The 24612-nt window shown below is 54.1% G+C and overlaps 1 long non-coding RNA gene across 3 annotated transcripts; it reads left to right on the plus strand.

Moving 5' to 3' along the window:
• The first annotated feature begins 369 nt into the window (after window positions 1–369).
• LOC107973753 (uncharacterized) lies at window positions 370–16943 on the plus strand. Of its 3 annotated transcripts, XR_001716164.3 has the most exons (5): window positions 370–640; window positions 959–1069; window positions 3247–3448; window positions 5466–5691; window positions 16593–16943. It is a non-coding gene; the product is annotated as an uncharacterized LOC107973753 (long non-coding RNA). The 3 variants fall into 3 exon arrangements; XR_001716163.4 differs by lacking the exon at window positions 16593–16943 and having other exon boundaries at window positions 371–640; window positions 5466–5820; XR_001716162.3 differs by lacking the exon at window positions 5466–5691 and having other exon boundaries at window positions 372–640.
• The last annotated feature ends 7669 nt before the right edge of the window (window positions 16944–24612 follow it).

Consider the following 24612-nt stretch of genomic DNA (forward strand, 5'->3'; position numbering starts at 1 on the left):
GCTGTTAAGTAAAATGCCCCAAGCCACAGCTGCTTAGAGCCAGTCCACTGGCCCAGATCTCAACCTTTGAACCACGATGCTGATGCAGCAGGGGCCAATCCCTCAGCCTCCCTAGGCCTCAGCTCTTCCATCTGTAAAATGGAGTCATAGCATATTCCTCAAAGGGCTGTTTTAGAGGTTTGATGGCATCCTAATTTCGGAGTCCGGCATAGCACCTGCTGTGTAGCAGGTGCTCAATGAACATGTACGCCTTTCCTCTTCTGTTCTCTCTGCAATGAGGTTGAATCCCCCAGTCTCACCTGGCTATGACCCAACAAAGTCAGGCTCTATGACTGGTTTGAATGGAGGTTTGAGGTGGAGGGGAGGCCCCATAGGAAGCACCATGTACCCCTGCCCCTGGCTAGAGGGTCTGGCCACTCCCCTTTCTACCCACACCCTCTGTGGGCCACCTAATGTGGGGAGTGGGAATACCACCCTGCAGACCCCTCCCTTCTCTGGCCACAGGCAGCTAGTCCCACGTCCAGCCTGCCAAAGCCCTCTGCAGCCCCCACCCCTGCCCGCCTCTACTCCCAGGAGTGGAGGGCTCTCTTTGCAGGAGCCCAGAAGTTCATTTCCTGTTCCAGCAGCTCCTGAGGTTGGGGTGAGAGGAATCGAGCCTGGTGGGGAGGGGCCCTTGAACACCCTCTGCCCCAGCACATGCCAGCTGCATACCAGCGCCTCTCTACTCCTTGCGTCCCCTCTGTCCCCAGCAGCCTCTGACCCCATGGGATGCCCTCCTTACACCCTCCCCTGAGAAAATGGGAGCCATTTGTCAGGGATCTTTCTCTTCCCACACCCCGGTCTGCACTCCTGCATCTGGCTCCTCTCTTTGGCTCCTGCCTGGATTGCCGTTGCTCCCTTTGCTCCCTGCCTGGGATCTGGGGCTGCCTCAATGGCTCTGCTGCTCTGTCTCTCACAGTCTCCCATGGCTGCAGCTGGCTGACCGGCCCCATGCTGCGCTCTCCTCTCTGGCCTCAACTCGCTGTGACTCTAGCATGGTTTAGTGGATCCAGCCTCACTCCATTTACAGGTAGAACAACGGAGGCCTCACGCGAGAGTCCCAAGACCTGATGAGCCTTAGGCCAGCCTGGAGCTCTGTTTTTCTGCTCCCCCGGGGGGCCCACTGTCCAGGGCATCAAGGGTTATCGGGTGCTGCCCCTCACCAGGGAGAGCTGGGGTCTGCCCCCTTCAGCCTGTGCCTCCGCATGGCTGCAGGTGCACAGGCTGAACATCAGAGCCAGACAGATCTTGGCTTCTATCTGACTCACTGTTTCTGGCTGGGCACTCTTGGCCACTTACCCAAGCTCTCTGAGCCTTAGTTTCCTTATCTGTAAAATGGGGTTGATAAGTACTTATACTTGGGCTGTGAAGATTCAGTGAGTCAGGATTGTAAAATGCCTGACGCGTGGAAGGCAGGAAACTAATGATCATTTTCATCATGATGATGGGGCCTTTGGTTGGAGACGATGTCCTGACATGGGTGGTGGCTGGGGCTGGGATGTCAGGTCAGCAGATGCACCTGCCAATACACAGCCCAGGACTTCTGCAGGAGAAGCGGAAATTGCATCCCTGCCTTCTGACAGCCAGCGCTCTGACTGGGGTGGGGGTTAGGCTCTGGGTAACTGGAGGGGCAGGAGAAGGGCTCAGCACAGGCCAAAGGCTAGGGGAGAACATGGCTGGGTAGAAGTGGGGAGCAGCTAGGACGCTGGCTTGGGGAGAAGTGGGAGGCGAGCCTGGCAGGAAGAAGCCAGCGAGGGTGATGTTGGCTTTTATTGCCCTGACAAGGGGAAAGGGAAGGAAGGGTGGAAGAGAACAGTGCCCTTTATAAACATGGTCTCCAGCCATTCCTCTGAGTAGGAGAGATCTTTACCACCACTTACATTTGAGGAAACCAAGGCTCAGAGAGGTTAAGTGACTTGCCCAAGGACACACAGCTGCCCTAAATTGTGGACTCCAGGTTTAATTGGAAGGCTAGGACCACTGTGGGCAGGTGTTCAGGCTGAGGCAGAGCACGGATAAGCACGTCCAGAGGAGAGGGGTAGGTGGGTTGGGCTAGGCAGGGGTCTCAGGGCACCTGTGCAGGCTAGAGGGGAGGGGCGGAGGGAGGGATGAAAATCTGGGAGAGGACTGACCTCTGCACCTTCAAAAAGGGTAAGGTAACCCAGACTTATTGATTTCTGGCACCCCCAGTTCCAACTCTGTGGCCTGGGGCTCTGATGTTCTCCTTCCTTCTCCCCACTGTGCCCCCACTCCCATCCTCGCCACCTAGCCGGGCTTGTTCCCTGAACTTAAAGCCCTGGCGGGAGAGAACAAAGCTGAGGGGTCTACAGCTCTGCTGATCCTCCTATTTCTCAGCCTGGCCGGTGACTCCAGAGCTGAGGCTGCACGCACCCTGGGCCCAGCAGTGTGGCTGCGGGTCCCGCGGCAGACAGGGCCACTTCAAGGGGTCCCAGCAAGTGTGTGTGCATCAGGCAGCCCCCAACAGGGCCCCACCAAGCTCAGGCCCTACCAAGCCTGCCCCAGGTTGGTCTCTGCTCTAGGAAGACCAGAGGTTTATTGAATTCCACATAGGGGCTAGTTTGTAAAGAGGCTGGTCGCCACCTTTCCTAACCTGGACAATGCTGAATCCAAAAAGCAAGTGGGTAGAAAGACTGGGGAGGGTGGTAAAGTGGGGGTGGGGTGTGCCCCAGCAGAGAGTCAACAATTCAGAGCGAAGACTGGGCACCAGGCTCCCGAGTGGGCAGAGAGGACAGGGAGGCCTGGGAGGGGTAGGGGCCTCCCCACTTCTTACCATAGGGCAGGTCGGCAGAGGAGAGCAAGGAGCTGATTAGGGCAGGTGTCCTTGCATCTCCAATACCATCCACACACCAGTGGTCTGTCCTCCAGTAGGTGGTGTGTCCAACCCTGTGCCAGAAGCGTCCCCTAGAAGCCACTATGGTTGCATGTGAACACTTACAGGGCGTAGGGGAAACAGACCCTCATCAAGACATCCCTGTTGCATGTGTGTTCATATTTGCTCTGGACACTTCTAGGAGGACAAAATGCACCAGTGCATTCGTTCATTTCATAAACCTTTGCTGAGCACTTACTCTAGACCCCCCCACCAGGGTTTCAGAAATACAAAAAATGGGAGGAAAGAATCTCATGTGTATTGATTTTCCAACTCTGTGCCGCAGGCAAAACACTTGTGCTTGTACTGCTCTGCAGGAACCCCGCGTGCCTTCCATCGTCCTCTGCATCTCAGCTCTGACTTGGCAGCCCTCCGACCTCGGCCTGGTTACTTCGCCTTTCAGCAGCTTCTTTATGTGGCTGCAGTGAGAATTAAGTGACATAATCCATGTACAGTGCCAGGCACACAGAAGGTCATTCAGGAAAGATGATTAAACTACTCACCCAGGGACACTGACTGGTAAGTGGCAGAGCCTGGGTTTGAACCCAGGTCTACTGAATGCTAGAGCCTGCGGAAACTGGAGCTTTCATGGCCACTTCTTCTGTCCCCTTTGGCCTGTCCATTTGGCTGAGCTGGCCAGCTTGGCTATTGGGGAGCCACGCCCTGCAGCATGCACGGGCATCCCAGCATCCTGCAGGGCCCCCAGGGTGCACCAATCCTAAGCGGGATGTGGGTCCCTCCTGTTTAGGGACCAGGTGCCTCCCCTAACTCCTCCAAGCAGAGGGAGCAATGCTTTCTGCCTGTTGCACATGGTTGCTCCCATGGCTGGCAGCTGGGTTGAACTGTTTGTTTTGAACTTGATTGTGTTTGGAGCAGGAAAATGCTTTAAAAGAAAGGCAGGTGAGGCAGTGAGTCAGGTAGAGGGTGGCCCACCCGGCTCCACCTGTGTGCTGAGCTTCCCACTACAAAGCTGTTCTGCCACGTGAGCTTTCCATTCCCCAGCCACGTGCAGACCCAGCTGCTGGAGCCACAAGGAACAGGTGTCAGGAGCCTCTGGCAGGTGACAGACCCTGAGAGGCAGGAAGACCGACAGGGATCTTGGGCTGATTCCACTCTTGACTTGCTCTGCAACCTTAGGAGTGAATCCCTCAGCCTTCCCTCCTCAGCTCAGAGATTTAAAACACACGTTTCGTCCTTGTCAAGGCCTCTCAGGCAGGATGGCCAATCATCTCTTTTTGCCTGGGTCTGTCCCAGTTTTGGCACTGACAGTCCTATACCCCAGGAAACTCACCAGTCCTGGGAAAAGCGGGACATTTGATCACCCCATGGATCTCATACGCAGAATCTCCTAGGCCCTCAAGCTCCCCACAAGGCCGACTGAGTTGTGGGTTATCATCCCATTTCACAGGTGTGGAAAGCAAGTCGGCAGAATTTCAGTTTTAGATGGTGAGACATTCTGCTCTCATTGTCGTAAGACAAAGTGTTTTGAAAAGCAGAGGTGCATGCCAGAGGACAGGGCAGGCAGCATGTAGGGCCTGCTCAGATCTCCTGGGCTCATCTGAGGCAGAAACAGTGACAAGGCATGAGAACCCGCAGGGTGGGCTATAGGCTGTGGGCTCTGGGGATGTGCCCAAGGCTTGGGCTTGGCCAGGTCAGGAAGTCCCTGGGGAATGACCTGCCTGAGCTCCCAGGCCCCAAGCTCCCACCTGGAAAGGTGCTCAGGGGGAAGCAGGTGCCCAGAGTCTCCACCTCCCCATGGGTCTGCCACCGAGCTGGGTGCCCCAGGCAGTGCTGTGGCATCACTGGGCTCATTCATTTTTCAGGAAACAGATGCTTAGGGAGAGCCCACTTGGTGCCAGGCTCTGGGGACTGGGTGAGAAGCAAGAAGTACAGCCCCTGCCTTCATTAAGCTGGCATGCCAGTGGGAGAGACAGATATACAAATTGCCAGACAGAGACTGGTTTAACTGCAGCTGTGGTCAGTACCATCACGGAGAAAAGATCAGAGCTTATGCGGGGGCCTTAGCCCTGGCTTGGGGGACCTTGAGTGCACTTGCATGGGACCCCAAGGGTGACCAGGGAGCAGCCGGGGGAGCTCTCTGGGGGTTGTGACTAGGCTGGCCCCTTTTTGGCTGTGTGGCCTTGGGCAAGTTGCTTGGCCTCTCTGAGCCTCAGGTGTTTCCTCTGTACTATGGGGATGGTATATATCTACTTTTCCCAGCTGATGGGAGGCTTCAGTGGGAATGAGAGAAGCAGCTGGCAGAGGCAGGCCCTTCATCAGAGGAGGAGCTCCCTTTGATCTGCTGCCTGAGTGCGTGGCTGTGTCCTGGGAGGAGGGATGAAAGAGGCCTGGCCAGGACCCCCAACCCAAAGTTCTGGGCTCAAGGGCAACCTCCAGTTCAGAAGAGGCACTTGGCTTCACTCCAGCCCACAACTGGGGACAGGGGACAACTGAGGTAAGTGGAAGCATGAGGCTGGCTCACCAATCAAAGGACAACTGTGGGCTTGACTCTGCCCTTCTGCTTTGGGGCCTGCAGTGATCTACCCAGAGCTGTCTCTCCTGAGCCCAGCAGCCAGATTTTCACTCCTGCCCATGAGGTTCTTCATGAACATTAAACATCCTGCAAGTTCTATGCTGTGGCCCTCCAAGTGTGGACCCCAGACCAGCAGCCTCAGTATCACCCAGGAACTTTCAGAAATGCAAATCCCTGGGTCCCACCCCAGACCCGGGAGTTGGAGATGGAGGGTGAGGCCAGCCCCCAGGTAAACTGATGCACGCTGAAGTTGGAGAACCCCTGGGCTATAAGGTGTCAGACTTTCAAAGCCCCACTCAAGCTGTGTCATCACCATGTAACTGTCATGGCAATAGCAGCACTGGATGTGTGCTGGTCATTTTCTGTGCGTTGCCTTGTCCCCAGCATTTGACCTGTGTTGTGTCATTTGGGCCTCATAACAGCCTGTGAGGCAGTCATGGGCATTACTCCATGTCACAGATGGGCAAACTGAAACTTGCCCAGGTCACACAGCAGACGGTCGCAGACCCAGGGCTCACACCCAGGCACTGGGCTCACAACTCAAAGCATGAGCTGCCAGGCCACCCTGAGGTTCAGCTGGCTGCGGCGACACGGCCAAAGCCAAGGCCCATGAGCCCGCTGTGACCTTGGATGGCCAGCTCCGCCATTCACCTGGCACTGCAACTGAGGACAGTTCACTTCACTGGCCTCAGTTTTCCCATCTGTAGAAAGGAACGATAGCACCCACCACATGAGATCGTTGTGAGGATTCCATGAAATAATGAAGGGAACGCTTGGGAGGGAGGAGGCATATAGGAAATACCCAGTGTGTGCTGGCAGCTCCCCTTTTTCTTAGGGCTTGCAAAGAGAGGTAATTGGCCTGTGCCTCAGTTTACCCATTAGCAAGGGAAGGAAGCCCTCTTCACAAGGTGGGTGAAGCGAACATCGCTGACCTGGAGAGGCAGTGGGGTGTGGTGGAGTGTGCAGGCCCTAAACCCTGGAGGCTGGGTTTAAACCTCACTCTCCTGGGCCTGCTGTGCAGCATTGGGCACGTTACTACACCTGCGGGGCTCATTGTCGTCATCTGCATGAAAGGGCTGAACCTGAGCCTCCCGGCAAGGCTTAGTGGGCTATGGTGATGTGGCCGGGGTCGAGCTGCTGCTGAGCATGCTGGCATGTGGTATTTAGGCCCACTGTGTAGCGCATCCTCTCAGTGCCCCCCGCCCCCCACCCACACCATCAAACACTCCTCCCTTCAATCACCAGGAGTTTGCAAAACTCCCGGGCATGAAGCTTCATCTCTTTGTACCTCAGTGTCCATCTGAAGAACGGGCGTGAGAATCAGATCGTGAATGCAGACCCGCCTAGTGCAGCGCCAGCCTGCATCACGCACTAAGCCGGTGGGCTGCCTGTGGCCAGGACATTCCCTTGGCTCTCAGGGCTGTCTCTAAAAAGGGCCCTCGGGTTCTCAGGGTCTCTTGGGTGAGCCTCAGGGCTCCCATTCATCTCCTGTGGCCCTGCGGGGTGGCCGCATGGCCAGAAGGTTGTAGCCGGTCTGCAGGGACAAGAGGCTAAGGTGAAGCCGTCCTGGGGCTGCAGCTGACTGGGAGGGAGCTCAGGCCCATTCCTCCCCAGCCCAAGCACCTCTGGCCTTAAGATGGCAAGATACTGAGTTGAGTCTATTCGCCTGTGGCAGACACAACAGAGGGGCCCAGGAGGGCAGAGCTGGGGTGAGGGGCGAGGAGCCCCTGCTGACCTCACCGTGTCTACTGCCCGATAAGGCCCAGCTGAGCTCTAGCGTAAACTGCTCTTCCCTCTCCCTGCTTCCCTCCAAGCAGCCGTGTCTGGCTGGGAGCTTGGCCTTCAGATGGGGCTGGTAGGAAGGGATTCTCCTCCACTAGGAATGTGAATCTCTCCCTTCTCCCCTTTCTTGAGGCCTGGAGTGGGACAGGAGGAGTGAGGATTTTCCACTGAACCGGACTTGAGCCCGGGCTCTGTCATCTCCCAGCTGTGTCACTTCGAACTGGCTTTGGTGTCACCTCTCAGAACTGGTCTCTTTCATGTGCAAAATGGGGCTGGAGCTTGAGGCCTGCTGCCCTGAAGGATACCTGGCATGCAGCAGACACTTAGTGCATGGTGGTGATTTTGAAGACTGAGCACCTAGTGTGTGTCATGATGAGGATGGAGAGGACAAGAGCCTCGCCCTCAGAGACCCCCTTCTCCACATTGGGCAGTCTGGCTGTCCCCATGATCAGCCACACCAAGGCACTTGTTCTGGGTGGCCGAGCCCATGTATGTCCCTATGAGCCTCCTTAATGTCCCAGAGGAAGCTTCCATGTCCTGATGCCTGTCCATTCTGGGAGCCCCATTTAGGGGATGGGTCTGTGCCTGGTTCCTGGGGCTTGCCAGGCCCCTGGATGGGGGAGTCTGGCCTGGAAGCTCCCTGCACTGGACCAGTCTGGGGTCTCCCACTGGGGCAGTCCTTGGTGGTGTCGTCTCCCCCTTGCATCTCCTCCCGGGGGGAAGGCTGGGTCATGAAGGCTCAGGCTAGCAGGTGAGGACACAGAGTCAAGGCCACACCCTCCCCAGGCCTCAGCCAAATCGTCTGCAGGAGTTTGGGGCCTCCCCTAGGGCCTGTGCACAGAGGCAGTGTGGACTTTGGACTCAACCAGACCCATATTCTCATCTGAGGACAAGCTCTGACAGGTTGGCTGGGGGTCAGCAAACCTGACCTTGGGCACCCTGTGGTTTGGGCCAAAATGGAGCATGAGATATACCTTCCACAGAGGGACGAGCCAAGAATCCTTGCACGTGGGCTTGCTTTAAATGCCATGCGCACATTTTCCTCCTGCCCCCACTGCCATTCTGACCGGGACTTGACCCAGAGGTCCCCGAGGACATGCCACAGGATCGCTCTGACAAGGCCCTCGGGGCAAGGAAGTGCTTACAATTCACAGAGTATTTCCAGCTCTGTGAGATCCTATCCCTGGGATGGGCTTCCAGAACCACTGCTGCTAGAAAAATGTCACTGGGAACGCAGATGCTCGATCTGGGAGGATCGGCTGGGCTGGGCTGGGGGCGGTGGGGGAGGAGGCTGGAGGCCTGGCACAGGGAATGCAAATTGGCATCATGAATTATGCATCAGCCCAAGCTTCTCACACGTTTGGGGCTGAATGAAATCATGTTTGCCTGGGAAAGGGGGAGGGGAAGACAGGACAAAGATGAGCAGGGCCTAGTCCTGGGAAGTGGGAGAGGATGTCTTGCTAGGTTTCAGGAGAGGCCTTAGGAAGGTGCCTGGGCAGGAGGTGGTGGCATCTTTCTGATACCACCTTTTTTGCTGTGTGACCTCAGGCTAGCCTCTCACCCTTTCTGATCAGCCTGTTTCCTTATGGACATAATTTGAATGAAAGCCTCTGCTCTGTCTCACTGTGATTGTGAGGGCCTAATTAATTTTACAGTTGAGAATGATCTACCTGAGGAGAATTGTTATTTTAGGAAACTAATAATAATAATTATTACTACACTTACTATTTACTGAATTCATGCTCTCTGCCTGTGGAGCTAAATGTTTTACAGTTATTTTTCATGAGATCCTCACAACCATCCTTGTACTCACATGCTATTGTTGCTCCCGTTTTACAGATGAGAAGAGTGGTGCTCAGAGAGGTTAAGTCACTGGCCTAAGGTCACACAGCTGGGTAAGGAGCAGAGCCAGCATTGGATGCAGACCTTTTGGCTGCAGGGTGGTTGTGCTGTGGGCCATGGGAAAGGCTGCTCTCCCACCCTGCAGACAGTCTGGCTTCAGAGAAGTAATTTCTCTTTTCCTGAATCTTGAGAATCTGGGGGCTTGGTGGGGGACGTGGTAAGGCTAATGTGGTTGTGGTTGTTCTGGATTGGTCCCCAGAATGACTGACAAGATGCTAGCTCTAGAAAAACGACTCAGTTAGGACTCATGAAATGTGTGATGATTTCACCTGAAAAGTAAAATAAGAGCCAGCCTTTATTGAGCAACTACTGTGTTCTGGGCCTGTCCCAGGTACTCCGTGTGGACAAATAGACCAACACACCATGGAGGGTAGTTATTGTCACACACGTCTTACAGGTGCAAAAATCATTTCTGTGTACTTTACTCATTGCATTAGACCAACGTCGTGTAGTCACACTTGTGTGAGGAACAACTCTAACTACGCTGTTACTTCAAGTCAAGGACCTGGGAGTAATAAATTAAAATGGTGAGGGTTCTCAGATTGCAACTGGGAGAAACATTTGGATTCTGTAATGAAAATAGTGATGATCAACTCAGAGAAAAATGCTGGAGGATTTTTAGTGATTTTCTGTATTTATAGGAAAACATATCATGTTTAAGTGTTTCTGTTTTTTTTCAAAATATTCCTGTGATCTGAGTGGTCACTTATCCACTGCCCCCAAACCGTATATCCCCAAAGTGTTTCATCTATGCAACCACCCATCCACCAATCTACCCATCTATCCACCCATCCATCTATACACCAATCCACCCATTCGTCTACCCACCCATCCACTCACTTATATACTTACCAATTCATTCATCCATCTCCACCCATCTATCCATTCATTCGTTCCTTTATCTACCCATCTTCCCACCCACCCATACAACCACCACTCATACATACCCCAATTCATTTATTCATATCTAACTATCCATCCATCCATCCACCTATCCATCCATCTACCTATCCATCCATCCATCCATCCATCCATCCATCCATCCATCCATCCATCCATCCACCTATCCATCCATCTACCTATCCATCCATCCATCCATCCATCCATCCATCCATCCATCCATCTACCTATCCATCCATCCATCCATCCATCCACCCATCCATCCATCCATCCATCCATCCATCCATCCATCCATCCATCTATCCATCCACCTATCCATTTATCCATCCATCCATCCATCCATCCATCCATCCATCCATCCATCCATCCCCTTTTCAATAATTGAGTGCCCACTCTTTGCCAGGCACAGCTCTAGGCAAACAAAACAGACACAACTTCTTTCATTTCTCCAGTTTGCACTCTAGTGGGGGAGACAAGCCATAAAGGAAATAAAATAAGTAAATGGCATATCAGATGGTGGTAAGTGCTATGGAGAAAGATAAGGCGAGGAAAGGGGATCAGGAGTGGCAGGGGTGGGGCTACAATATTCCTTGCAAATTAATTCGATTTGCTCATTGGACATTAAAATGCCCTCATTCTAAGAAATCTTTTAAATTGGACCAGTTTGTTGTGGGTGGAGTTTATGCCTGTGAATTCTCCACAGAGACATGATGGGGTCTTGCTTTGCTCATGCCTGGATTCCTGGTCCCGAGCACAGTGCCTGGCCCAAGCAGCTGCTCAGTAAAGATGTGTTGAATGAACGATGGACACATTATTAATCTAGTAGTGAAACAAGTGTGCCATGTTTGTGGTGCTTCTGTCTCTCCCATGAATCTTCTGAAAACACTACATCCCTCCCTTCTAGAATCTGCCCTTCTTGTGCTCCGAAGACCTGCCTGATCCTCCTCACCTGCCCAGGCCAGCCTGCTCTCCATACCTCTCTGATCTTGGCCTCAGATGCTGGAGTCATCTGGTCTCGGCAAGACTGTCGGTGGATTGGGCTTTGTCTACCCCACTCCATCTCTAGCCTGTGTGCTGCAAGAACATATCTGACCCTGGGCATGTGGTTGGTGGAAGGTAGGGGAGGGTGGAGTGCAGGGGTGCTGCTAGTTGTCAAGCACACAACTACTGGTTAAAGCAGGCCCTAGGCTAGGAGGTCTAGGAAGGAGCAGCAAGAGGTCCAGGAGCAGAGCACTTTAGCATTTATCCCCCGATGGGGAGCCAGGCATTCTGGTTAATAGAGGTTTTTACTCATTTTCTCCCTCCTTCCCTTTGTCCTTCCTTTCACAAATTAGTTTACTAGTCTACTAAGCATCTTCTACTCTTCTGGCACTACCGTAGGCCATGGAGACTCTGATGAGAGATGCATGTAGTAGCAAGACGGCTCCCTCCCCAAACCAGCTGGGGACAGGAAGGACCAGAAGGCGAAAGTCAGGGACAGCTTCCTAGAAGAGGGGACATCTGAACACACCTTGAAGGATAATGAGGAGGAAGGAGGCAGATGGAGAAGGCAGAGAAGGGTGTTTCTGGAGCAGGACCAGCCTGGGCAGAGAGCACTGGGCAAGTTCCCAGAGCACCCTTTGGCTAGGAGGCAGGGATGGGGCTGGAGAGCCAGCTGCCAGCCCTCTATGGCACACACAGGCTCACCTCCAGGACAATGCAGGGGGATCTTCTTGTCACTCTTCACTCAATTGCTTCTAGCTAGTTTTGGATTTCTAAAAGTTCAATTTTTCTAAGTTCATTTATCATTAGCATTTTATCCATCTGTCCATTCATCCAACTGACCATCCATCCATCCATTCATCTATTCATCCAAACATCTGTCCATCCATCCGTGATGCATGCCCAATCCACCTTCCCAAGTGTCTGCACTAACTTAGGACATCGAGGTACACTGGAGTTACAACCAGAGAGTGCTTCAAGTCCTGACCTGGGTGCCCAGCGGGGCTGGACTTCAGACATGGTGCACTTGAAAGGCAGAACCTTTGTGTCCTTGGAAGTGACTGCCCTGCCTTGCCTTGGGTAATTGAGGTGGGGTGGGGATGGGGTGGGTGCAGGGCTCAGCCACCCGCACTGGGCCCTCCGTGCTTGAGAACTCCCAGGCCTCGCTGCCTGCCCACCATATCTCACTGTTTGATGTTCCTAGTTATCTCTTCTCGTGGGAGCGCCTCTCCCGCTTTGCCAGCTTCTACTCCCTCTGCCTGGCCCCCCACAGCTGCCTCCTGCCCTCCCACTGCCTGACAGCCGCTGCCAAGGTCGCTGATGACCTCCTAATTGCCAGATCTGACAGGCACTTGGGGGCTTTTATCGTGGCTGCCCTCTCTGTGGCATCTGACGGGCTGACCTGCCTGCCCGGCTCCTCGGCTGGCCTGACTCCTGGCATCTGCTGCTCCCTGAGGTGCTGTGCTCCAGAGCCCTTGGCCTCTGCAGGCCTCCTCCTCCACCCCTGTGGGGTTCTCAGGGCTAGGGCTCGCCTCTACTGGCTGCTCTCCTGGGGCTGCACTGTTCCCAAGCTCATCTCCTCCTCTGAAAGTGCTAGGACAGAGCCTGTGCTCCTTAGCCCGTCACCCCTCCCTGGCCTCTGGCCTCTGGCCCCTGGCCCCCGGCCCCATCTCCTGACATACTGCAGCTGGCCAGCATGCTAAACTTCCTATGAATCAGACCGTTGGCTAGCCCACCCCATGAGATGGGTCTCACTAGTTCCATTTTACATATGAGAACCTGAGGTTCCTCAATTAAAAGACTTGCCCAAAGCCACTGGGAAAGAGAATGGTCAAGTGGACGTGCTCAGGCCTGGGGACTTCCCAGCCTGCACACCTGTCCATTTCCCAAGACTGCCTCCCTCAGGGAGAAAGGGCAGGGTATCCCCATTTACATACAAAAAAAAAAAAGATGTAAAGCTCTGTTGCTCAGATCTCCGGTCTATCATTAGGATTTTATATCTCCATTCACAGTGGAGAAGACAGAGGCTCAGCCTGTCAAATGACTTGCCCAAGGTGACATGATGGGATTCAGAGTGGAAAGAGTCTGGACTCTTCCCAGGGGCTTGACTGGGAATCTGAGCTCTGCCACTTACCAGCTGTGCAGCCTCGGGCAAGTTATTTACCCTCTCTGTGCCTCAATTTTCTTCACGGGTATAAAGCTAATTATTAACCTCAAATAGAGATCATGTCTGTATGTCCTCATAGATCACTGTGGGGTCAGCATCCGTGCTAGGATTCCACTCCTCCCTTCACCCTGAAGGACTTAGGCTTGTTAAAGTTTCGTGATCCTCCTCATGCCACTCCCTTTACCTGGAATGGTCTTCCTTGCTTATCCTTCTGGCAAATTCATGTCCATCTCATAAAACTCTGCCTAAACGTCTCTTTCTCCAGGCAGAGAATCTCTCCTTCTGTTGTAGCCTCTATGTGGCCACTTTGAGGGAGTGACTTCTGTGTGAGACACAAGAACCCTACTCTGGCAGGCTTATGCCCTGGTGCTCTGGGTTCCACAGAACTGCAGGTCAGGAGCACAGAGGGGTCTGGGGGTGACTTGGTGCACGTTGCCTACAGTCCTCCACTCTGCCTGTGGGCTGCAGCCCCTCTGGGTAGAGTGAGATCCTGCAGCAGCTCTAGGTTCATGTCTCTGCAGGACAGCAGCCAGGAGAGGAGGCAGCAAGTCGCTTCTGATTCTGGGAGAGGGACAATGGGGCAGAGGCCCCCCGGAACCGCTGGTCCAGTGTTGTTGGCCCCATTGATCGCCAGCAAGGAGTGGGGTGGGCCATTAATGGGGCATCAGCCAGGCCCCCCTTGGAGCTGGCGTGGGGCCAGCTTGCAAGGGGAAGGGACACAGGGGTAGCTTGTGGGGTGGTGGAATGTGGGCACAACATCAGGGCCTTGGTTGGAGGGGAGGATGAGACAGTTACGCCTGGAGACAAGCGAGGCATGGCTGCAGGGTCTGTTATTACAGTACTTTCTACTTTTTCACAGGCTTGTCTTCCTCCCCTGATAGACTGCCTCTTAGAACACAAGTCCCCCCCTGGGATGGTGGCCAAGGCGGGGTCTTTTCCTTTCGGTACCCCCTGCCGTCTGCACAGGTGCTGTTCGTGTTGTAGGCACCACTTACACACTGGGTACCCATTTAATAAGTGCTTGTGCAATAGATCACAATGCTTTCCCAGCACATGGCTGTCAGCCATTCATTCATTCACTGGTTTACTCATTCGTGCATTCATTCACTCATTTATTCCTGCATTCATTTTTAGTTGGGAGCCTGTTCTTCAGATGAAATAATTTGAAATAATGAGGCAAGCATGAGGAACATGCTGGAGAGGAGAATCTTGACTCAAGGAGGGGTGGAGGTTCTGAAGCCCCAGCTTGGCAGGACCTTCCATCTCTGGGCACCCCTGGGACTCTGACACAGAGTATTCATTCCACATGGGTAGGGCTCGTGCCCTAGAATTCTTGGCCTTTGCTGGCTCAGAGCTCTTCTGCCTGACATCAGCTAAGAGTTTGGCCCCAGGGGCCTCATGAGGCATGAGACATGAGACATGAGACATGAGACAGGCATGAGACATTGACATGAGACATGAGACATGAGACATTGACATGAGACATGAGACATTGACATGAGACATGAGACATTGACATGAGACATGAGACATTGACATGAGACATGAGACATGAGACATGAGACATTGACATGAGACATGAGACATTGACATGAGACATGAGACATGAGACATGAGACATGAGACATTGACATGAGACATGAGACATTGACATGAGACATGAGACATTGACATGAGACATGAGACATGAGACATTGACATGAGACATGAGACATTGACATGAGACATTGACATGAGACATGAGACATGAGACATGAGACATTGACATGAGACATTGACATGAGACATGAGACATGAGACATTGACATGAGACATGAGACATGAGACATTGACATGAGACATGAGACATGAGACATTGGGACATGGCCGAGGAAGGGGGCTCCGATGGTTGCCTGGTCCGTACCCAATTGCATGAGCAATGGTGCAAACTTCACTTTTCCCTGGGCTGGGGGAAGAACTCCCCCCACAGAGCGGCCACCTGCTTGCCCAGGGCTCTGATGCCCGATGCTCACCCTGAGGCTGAGTGCCCAGCCCACTCTGTCCCCTCTCCCCTGGCCCAGCGCCTTTTCTGAGGTGTCACGGCTCAGTGGAGGCCAGGGAAAATCGCTCTCGGGCGGGAAGCTGTAATGGGGCCTGTATGTCTGGGCCAGACCAGAGCGGCCTTGTCTGCATTTTATGTTTTATCACCTCCTTCTGACATCAGCCTTTCCTGACATTTATTGTTCTCTTTGGGGCCTCAGAGAGCCCATCTGGAGTCAGTGAGGCTTGTGAGAGGGATGGCGGGGGGTGGGGGGTGCCGCTAAGCCTGGCCCAGTTCTAGGGTGCAAGCGGTGAAGAGGAGCTGCCCTGAGGTGCGGCAGCAGCACCAGGGGGTGGCCGCAGGTGCTGTCCAGATAGACAAGGTGGGCTGTGCTTGGGACTGGGGCTCCCACCCAGGGTTCTCCACTGGTGGAAGCGGAGGACGTGGTGGGGAGATGCACTATGTAGGGGTGCCCTCCTGCAGGAGGGGTGAGAGGAGGACAGGTCCTGGATCTGCAGGCTCTATTGATGGGACAGTGACTGATAATTCTCTCTTGCCCTTAGGGTACATGGATGTTTATTTTCGTTAATGAATGTACAGATACATTTAGTACATATTTGCACACACTTCTGTATATTTAATATAATTTCACAAGTGAAATGATTGAAAAAGAATGCTTCCCTGCTTTCTAGATAGATGTTACTCAGTCCTTTAGTTAAAATGCCAAGAAGAGGGAGTGAGTCACCTTCAACTCCTTTTGGGACATCTCCCCCTCTTTTCCCTCTGCCTCTCTTCCCTGTGGCAGACTCTGCTGTTTTCATACCCAATATTCATTCTCCACATCTTCATTTCTAAGAAAACTGATTTTATTCCATATGGCAAAGTTCTCAATTTGAGGACTCCCTTGATAGCTAGTGTCAACCAAGGAGACAGAAGTTTTTGGGTGAAGCTGATTCAGCTGGAAGGTATGCTCATTAGTGGCCACTGCCTCTCCTCCCCACCCAACTGTTTCTGCTTTCTGCCTGGAATGAGGACTTGATGGCTGGAGCCTCAACAGCAATTTTGGAACACAAGGCAACCTTAAGGGGTAGAAGCAGCATTGAGGTGGCAGAACAGAAAGACAGAAAAAGTCAGAATCTGAACACTTTGAAGAGCTGCCATGCTACTTCTGGACAGCCACTTCAGACAGTTGAGGGATAGATAGATAAATCCCTAGCTTGTTTAAGTCACTTACGTATGTTTACTATTTGTGGTAGAGTGATTAAAAATGGTTGTAATCACCTCCTCCTTCCTATACCCACATCCTTTGCAATGTGACTTTGCAGCTTCCCCATCAGAGGTGGGGATGATTTCCTCACCCTTTTTATCTGTTTTGCAGAGGTGACTGGAGCAATTCTGAGCCTAGGTCTCAAGAAGTCTTGCACTCTTCTGCTCGATTTCTTGGAACCCTGCACGGCAGGCCTGTTGGAGGATCACAGATACACGGCTCAGTCCCCACAACTGCGCTAGCAACCCACCAGCCAACCCCCAGACATGTGAGAGATGCCATCTTAGACCAGCCAGCCCCCAGCCCCCAGCTGATCCTTCACTGATACAGATGCAGGAGCTAGCCCAGCCAAGATGAGCCCCCAGCCTGCCAAGACCAGTAGAACCTCCCATTGAGCCTAACCTTAATGACTGACCTGCATAATCGTGAGCTAGAAATGTGGTTGTTGTTTTAATCCTCTAAGTTTTGGTCTGGGTTGTTATGCATCGTTAACTAAATGATGTACTTTTATACCCACCATACTTCACCATCACAGATACGGTGAGATATTCAAAAGGCAGCCACATTTGACCCCTTACTCTCGCCACAAGATCTCCAGGATACATCTTCCCTTCAGCTCGACGTCTTTCCTTCTTTCCCTCCTTTCTCCCTCCTTCTTTTCCATTTTTTATTCATAGGAGCCCAGAATCTGAGTGCTGGGATGGGCCTTCTTACTTAGTTTGGTTTTCTCAGTTTACCTGTGAGCAGGAAAGTCACTTGCGCAAATGGTCACACCCCTTCATGTGTCTTCTACACCTAGGGCCCTACTGCAGGGCCAGACACATTGGGTAACTGTTGGAAACAGGTCTTGTTGCCCAAGAACCTGGCATCTGAAAGCTGGAAGGGACATCATCCAGGCAAACAAAATCAAAGACCCACGGGAATTGACAGTAAGAGTAATGAGTGGGCCAGGCACAGTGGCTCATGCCTGTAATCCCAGCACCTTGGGAGGGTGAGACGGGCGGACCACTTGAGGTAAGGAGTTAGAGACCAGCCTGGCCAACATGGTGAAACCCTGTCTCTACTAAAAATACAAAAATTAGCCAGGCGTGGTGGCGAGCACCTGTAATCCCAGCTACTTGGGAGGCTGAGGCCAGAGAATTGCTTGAACCTGGGAGGCGGAGGTGGCAGTGAGCCGAGATGGTGCCACTGCACTCCAGCCTGGGCGACAGAGCACACTCCAACTCAAAAAAAAAAAAAAAAAAAAGTGCAGAAGCCAGGTGTGGGTGAAAGGGAGGGGTGGGGACTGTGGTGAGCAATACAGGCCTTTCCAGACCAAATTAATGTCTTGTAGGATTGTTGGAGCTTCAACAATCTCCTGGTTTTTAAATGTAGGCGACTCATTTGATTTTTGAAATATCATTAGTGAGACAGAGCTGTATTGGCCAAGAAAATCCCCCAAAACACACCTGAGGGTCAAATTCAGCCTTCGGGCCCTCAGTGTGTGACCTCTAATCTAGTGTAAACCTCTCTCCAATTCAAGCCTCTCAGCCTCAGCTTCTCGATGGCTCTGGCTGCTGGCATCAGCCCTCCCCAGAGAACAGGACCTCAGCTGAAAGGACAGCAGTCCCTCTAGGGGTCCACCCGTGAGCACTTCTCCAGGACCTGCTTTGGTTAGAAAATACTTTCTGAAGAGGTGCCCCTAGCGGTCTGTGCCTCCATGCCCTCTTACTGCTCCCTTCTTGGGGTATACCTGGTATCCAGCGAGTGCCCGTACACAACCCCCCAATTTCAACCTTGAGCAACGAATGTTGTGGAGCCAGGTAGGCCCAAGCTCAAGTTCCAGCTCTGTGTCGACTTGGAGATGTTGCCTGACTGTCTCCAAAAGGAATGGGATGAAATGCTTTCAGGGTGATGAGCTGATGTAGGCAACGTGCCTGGCACTGGCCTGGCTTGAGGCGGGGGCCCTGGAGAGTGTGCTGAGGTGGTGGAAGCCGTGTGGGGAGGCCAGGGAGTAGGGTGTGGGGCACGTGTCCAGCATCGAGCTCTGTCCACAGGCCTGTTCCACAGTCCTGCACCGGAGCGCTCCCCCGCCCCTACCCACCGGATCCCTCAGCTGCAGACCTTTCCTTCTTCGTGGAGTTAACCTTGACACACGCACATGCGCATATGGGTGCCCACACTCATACGTGTGCCTGTGTGTCTGCACACACACCTCTGGTGACAGCACGTCTCTGGCCACCTCTAGGTTTTACTGCTTCAAACAGCTGCAAGATGCTCCAGTTGAACTGCAAAGTCTAGAGGCTTCCTCAGGCCTCCCCCACACCCTCAGTTGCACTTTGAAGCTCCTCTCCCTTTCACTTCCTGGGATTCTGCCCTGGCCTCATGGGGTTCCTTGTTTTGACCCAGGCTCCAAGCCCTGAAGGGCCTGGTCGCTGGATTCTCCTCTTAGCCTGAAGGGGTAAGAAGTGAAAAAGACCCAGGACCCTAGGTTTTCCTTGGTAGCTCTGCCACTTCCTATTTGAACAGCTCCCTCCGCCTTCCTCACCTCTAACCAAGAGCATGGTGGCCTCTGCGTTAATACCTACCTTGTGGGGTTGTTGGAGAGAGGCAATGAGAGGGTGTACAGGTCACTCAGCACAGCCACCGATCCCCACCCCCCCACACACCATCGGCCTCCTGCTGGGGTTCCCTCCCCTCCTGGAGTTCCCTCCCCTCCTGGATCTCAGCCAGGTCTTGGGAAGGCCGGGCAGGCAGACAGGCAGGGGTGGGGGAGGTTCCTGAGGGGTAAGCAGCTCCTGGGAGCCCTTCAAATCATTCCCAGAGGCAGCTGCCTGTGCAGAAGGCTGGGGCTGACGCTGCGCCAAAAGTGGAGGGCTCTGCGGGCTCCGGAGCCTCTTGCCGGGAAGCTGCTCCCCAGGCACCCACCCACGCGCACACGGCCCTCAGGAGCCCTGGCCGAGGGCGGGCTGGGTGTGCACATGCGTGTGTGTGTGTGTCCAAGAGTGTGCGCGGAAACGCTAAGTGACTTGTACAAGCTCATCCTTCAGGTGGGCCTCCATGCTACCCTCCAACCCGACTCCAGGACTCTCACTGGAGGAAGGGCAGTCCCATCCTTTCCTGGGTTCCACTGTAGCATTCCCTGGGGAGCTCCGCCCACCACTGGCACGCCGGGGACAACAACAGGGGCTGGCCATAGCCAGGCTAGGGACCATCCTAGTATCATCTACTTCTGCCTCTTTCCTGAGGACAGTGGTGGGTCGGGGGATGATGTTGGGGGCTCGGGACGGCGGGCAGGAGTTCTTAGCACTGCTCTCAGCTTTGACACTGGCCTTGTGATGACTTCAGTCTCAGATTCCCCAACTGTCAAGTGGGGACGACAATCCAAAGCTGTTGTGAGGACCCCATGGGTCCTGCACAAGAAATTACCCAGCAAAGGCTGCCCCTTGGGATATGAAGATGGAAGAAGCTCCTGTCCTCCCACCCCTGTATTGGCAGGGCCAGGGGAGAGCTGAGCCCGAGGAGGGACTGAGCCCAAGGAAGGACTTCCTCTCCTGGCCCTGAGGGTGGTTGGACCCACAGCTGCAGATGAAGTTCTCGGCCACGCAGAAAATTGGGGCTGACCCCCACCCGTGCAGGCCCCAGGTTGGAAGCGAGCCACATACATGGGAACTGTCCATTGAAGTACAGGTGACCTCAGAGGAGGACCAAGGTGATCCGGCTGGGGCAAGGACAGCATCTGTAGCCCGCGTGTCCACAGGGAGCATCTGAGTCCCGGAGAAGTGTGGTGGTTTCTGGGCCTGGAAAGTAGGGCTAGGGTGGAGAGTGTGGGTGTGGGGGAGGAGGATGCCGTAAACCCTGCCCTGGGGGTCTCACTCACAGGCACAGAGCTGGACAGCATTTTCACTAACGTAATCTTTCTACTTGCCTGGAAGAATCTGAGGAAGGTTATCTGAGCCTAGTCTCACCAGATGCCACGCAATTCAGTATGGCCTTGCTGAGGGTTCTCTCCATGGCTCCCAGCCTGTGAGGGACACACAATATTTACTAACTCACTGGTAGCTGAGTCATCATCCACTCGTTCATTTATTCCACAAAGGCGGCTCTGATCACACCCGCGGCAAGTGGCCGGCACTCCCTGGAGCTCCAGGCATCTTGTCTCTCGCATGCACCAGGCTCTCTGCAGCAGATGCTCTTGGGTGTTCCTGTGGGCAGGGCACACCCCGTCCTCCACACAGCCCAGCTCCCAGCTCGGTGCCTGACCTAGGCCAGCCCTTGGTGAAGAGCAGGGAAACGGACGGCAGACATGGGGGCAGGCATGGGGCGCAGAGGGGACCCCACCTGCCTCCCACAAGCTGCCCGTAGCTGGAGGGCTGTTCATAAATAATTCGAGCTCAGGTGTGAGGGGTGTATCGCTTCCCTCATCCCAGTGGGGCTGCAACACACAAGGGTGAAACTGACTTCAGCGACAGGAGCCCGGGGTGGGGGAGGGCCGGATGTCCTGAGTCCTGGGGTCACAGATGTCTCGGATGGTGGGATATTCTCAGAGCCCTCAAGCCACGTGGAAAACACATCCTGAGCCTTTCCAGCAGGAAGAGCAGGTGAAGAAGGTTGGAGAACCTAGATGCCAGATTAAGGCTTGGCTCTGTTCTCTGCTGGCAACTGGCAAGCCGTTTAATGTCTCTAGCCTCAGTTTCCCATTTGTAAAATGGGAACCATGGCAGTGCCTACCCCTCAGGTTGCTGTGAAGACTAAACGAGATGATATAGGTAAAGGGGACGGAACAGGGCCTGGTGTATAGTAGATAAGTATTTGTTATTTTTAGCATTTATTTCTTCATTCTTTCCTTCCCACAAGTGTTTGTCAAGCACAAACTATGTGCTAGGCCCTGGGGATGTAGCTGAAAGTAAGGTTCCCAGTGCCTTGGAGCTTATTGGTTCCAGCCCAAGATACCTACTGCAGCAGCTGCTCTGTGGGTGACGTGAGTTCCAGGGCATGAGCCTGATTTTTAAATTGCAAAGTAATAATGATGATACCAAATCTGGGGCCAGGATGGGAAGCAGGTATCCTTCTCCCCGAAGGCCTCCCGGCAGCTGGCTGAGAGACACATTCTATGTGGGAGGCAGGAGGCAGGAGCCCCAAGTGTTGGAGCCGTGGGTCCCCTGAATGCAGAGTGAGTTACTATGGTCAGGAATGGGGTGGGTGCTCGCTGGCAGGGCTGTTTTTGTCGTGAGCACAGAGACGCAGCCATTTGCCCGGAGTAACTATGCACGCTGGACTGGGGCTGCAGCAGTCACGCCTACCCAACCCCTGCTCCCCTGCTTGCCCTCGGTCGGGTGGTTTCCCTGTTTCCCTTTCCCTGAACGGCTTCCATCCCCTCCTCCAGCATGCAGGGGCTCCTTGAAGGCACGTCTGTGGCCTTCTTGACCTTCAGCCCCGTAGCCAGCCATCCCAGCCCTCAGATCAGACTGGTCCAGCCCGTTTATTCCCGGGGCCCTCTGGACGCTGCCTTCCCCACTTGGCCATGTCAGGGTTATCTCCAACTGAGCACCACCTACCCTCACCCCACCCCCAGCCTAGCTGGCAGGTGGCCCCGAGGCAAGCCCAGGAGGATGCCTGCTCATCTGGGTGCAACACCATCCAAGCCTCCCCTGCGACTTGAAATCCCCTTCCCCATCAGCAAGGGTGCAATGCTGGGGCACTCAGAGACGTGAGCCCCTTGACAGGACCCTGCCCGGCCTTAGGAAGCTTGGGGGCCCCCGGATGATGATAAACTGGATGCTAAGAAGCCAGGTGGTCTGGGCAGGGCTGGACTCTCTGTGACCTGGGAGGCCAGGACATCCAGGGCCCTGGCAGAGTCGTCCACCAGGTGTCCATCCTCATGGGCCCCACTGTGGGGGCAGTGGAGCCACCCAGCATGGAGTGTGTGCTGTCCACTGCTATGGGTCAACAGGCGCAGGAATGAAGCCCCGGGAGGTGCTGTTTGTCCTGGTGTTTGTAGAAAGCAAACAATGGGATGCCTTTGTGAGTGCTCACACCGCACTGGGTGCCCGGGAGCGTTTGGCTTTCATGCCTGGCTTTCATGTCCCCACTGAGCAGGCTTCTACCACCGCACCCTCAGGTGAGATCACATCTCCCCAGTCCTCGCCACCGCCACACCCTGGTTCAGAGGTCCCTCGGGGCACCCGGAAGCTGGGCCTTCGTCCCAGCCTGGGCTGGGGCTGACTCTCAGAGCTGCGGGTCCTCACGTGGAAGATGGACATGAGACTCATGTTCTGACCAAAAGAGTTGCTGTCAGGGTCCGAGGAACTTGCGGGAGGTGACTGTATCAATATAACCACACTGTCACAGTGACTCATTTTTGTCATGATGATTAAGAATGCTGTTGCTCTGATTTGGTAGTTAAGTGTCACTCCAAGGTTCTCGAAAAGACAGTAAAAACAAGCCAGTCAGAGTGACATTCCTTCATTCACTCAAAAATATTGGTTGACTACCTACAATGTGTCAGGCACTGTTCTGGGCCCTGTGGACCAGACACTCAAGGCTAGGGACGAAGCCTCCTTTACCAGGCCTGCCACGTGGTCAGACAGCAGTGTCCAGAGATAGGCGGTAGGTGTGTGGGGCACTGTTTGGAGACTGACTGTCCCAGAAGAAACCAGGACAGCCAGAGGACAGAGGTCCTGGCACGTCCAGTGGAGGGGAGGAGGTGTCATCCCGTGGTCGACCTGGAGACCGCAGTTCAGGGAGGGGGACTGGTCCGTGAGGTCAGCAGTGGCAGGGCTACCACCTGTGCCTCTCGCCTTCACACTCACCATGCCCACTGCCTCTCGGGTAGGCAAAGGCGTGTGTAGATGGAGGCACAGCTGGCCCTCCCAGGTCCAGCGGGAGAGCAGGGAGAGGGAGAGGATGAAAAAGCAAGTCACATGGATTTGCTAGTTCCGACCCTCCAAGTCGTCACTGGCCATCTGCTGGCATGGTGTCCACTCCTGTGCGGGGAGAGACTCCACAGGTCCCAGATGGAGCTGCTTTTCTTCCCTTGCAAATGGATTTCCCTTTCTGTCTTCCTAAATACGAATATAGCACATTCATTTCCAGATCCTTTATTCATTCATCATATTTTGTCGAACAACGCAGAGTGCTAGGCCCTGGGATCAGCAGGGAACAAAGTAGATCAAACCCCTGCCCTCCAGGGATTCACATTTTGGCGTGTGGGTGGCGGGGGTTTAGGAGGGGTGAAACTCGGAGAAATCTGTGTACATGTCAGGTGGGGCCAAGGGCTAGGGAGGAGAAAGCGAGTGCCAGGTCCCTGAGCTGCTCAGCAGGGAAGCTCCCAGCCTTTCTGGCTTCCTCTATTGGCCTCAGAATACCCAGCTCCCGCTAATTCTGCCCAGGCTGTGAGTCCTCATCCCTGGTTGCCCTGCTGCCTGGGTTTGTCCCTAGTCCTTTCCTACCTGGCCTGGTGCATCCCCCTCCATCCAGCCTCCTGAGACACCTGTGCCCCTGCCTCTCTGCACGTGAATCCCCCTTTAGGCAGCTGCTGCTCCCCTAGTGGTCCGACTCCAGCTCGTTGGGCCCTGGAAGCTCTTCTCAGCCAGGCCTCGACTTCCTTCCTGGCCTCACCCCTGCTCGGCACTGATCCCCCAGTTCCAGTCCCACTCAACCTTTTCCAACATGCAAAGTGCCCATGTACCCTTGTGCCATTTTGTACACAATTCTCTCCACGTGATTGTCTTTTCCCCACTACCTCCTTCGGGGATTGACTTAGCTTCTCTGAGTCTCAGTTTCCTCATCTGTAAAACAGGATTAACAAAAGGCTGTTGTGCAGATTAAACAAGGTGCTATATGGAGAACACGTGCCTAGCTATGAACCTGAAGCTTATGGCAGGGGCTTCATAAATGTTGGTGTCCAAACTTCTCTTCCCTGTGAGTGATGGGGAGCCACGGTGGGCTGAAGAGGGAGTGCTTGATTGGAACTGTGCGGGGTGGGGGTTCTTCAGGGCAGAGGGGCTGTCGATGGGCAGAGCTGCTCAAAGGGCGAGCTGATGGTTCTGGGAGGCAGTGAGCAGAGTCTGAGGCAAGGTGGTTACAGCAGGAGGGAGGCACAAGCCGCAGGCCTGATGATCCTGCCTGGGAGGGGAGGCTGAGGGAGGGA

This window comes from Pan troglodytes, chromosome 13 (genome assembly GCF_028858775.2).
Source record: "Pan troglodytes isolate AG18354 chromosome 13, NHGRI_mPanTro3-v2.0_pri, whole genome shotgun sequence".
Lineage (NCBI taxonomy): Eukaryota > Metazoa > Chordata > Mammalia > Primates > Hominidae > Pan > Pan troglodytes.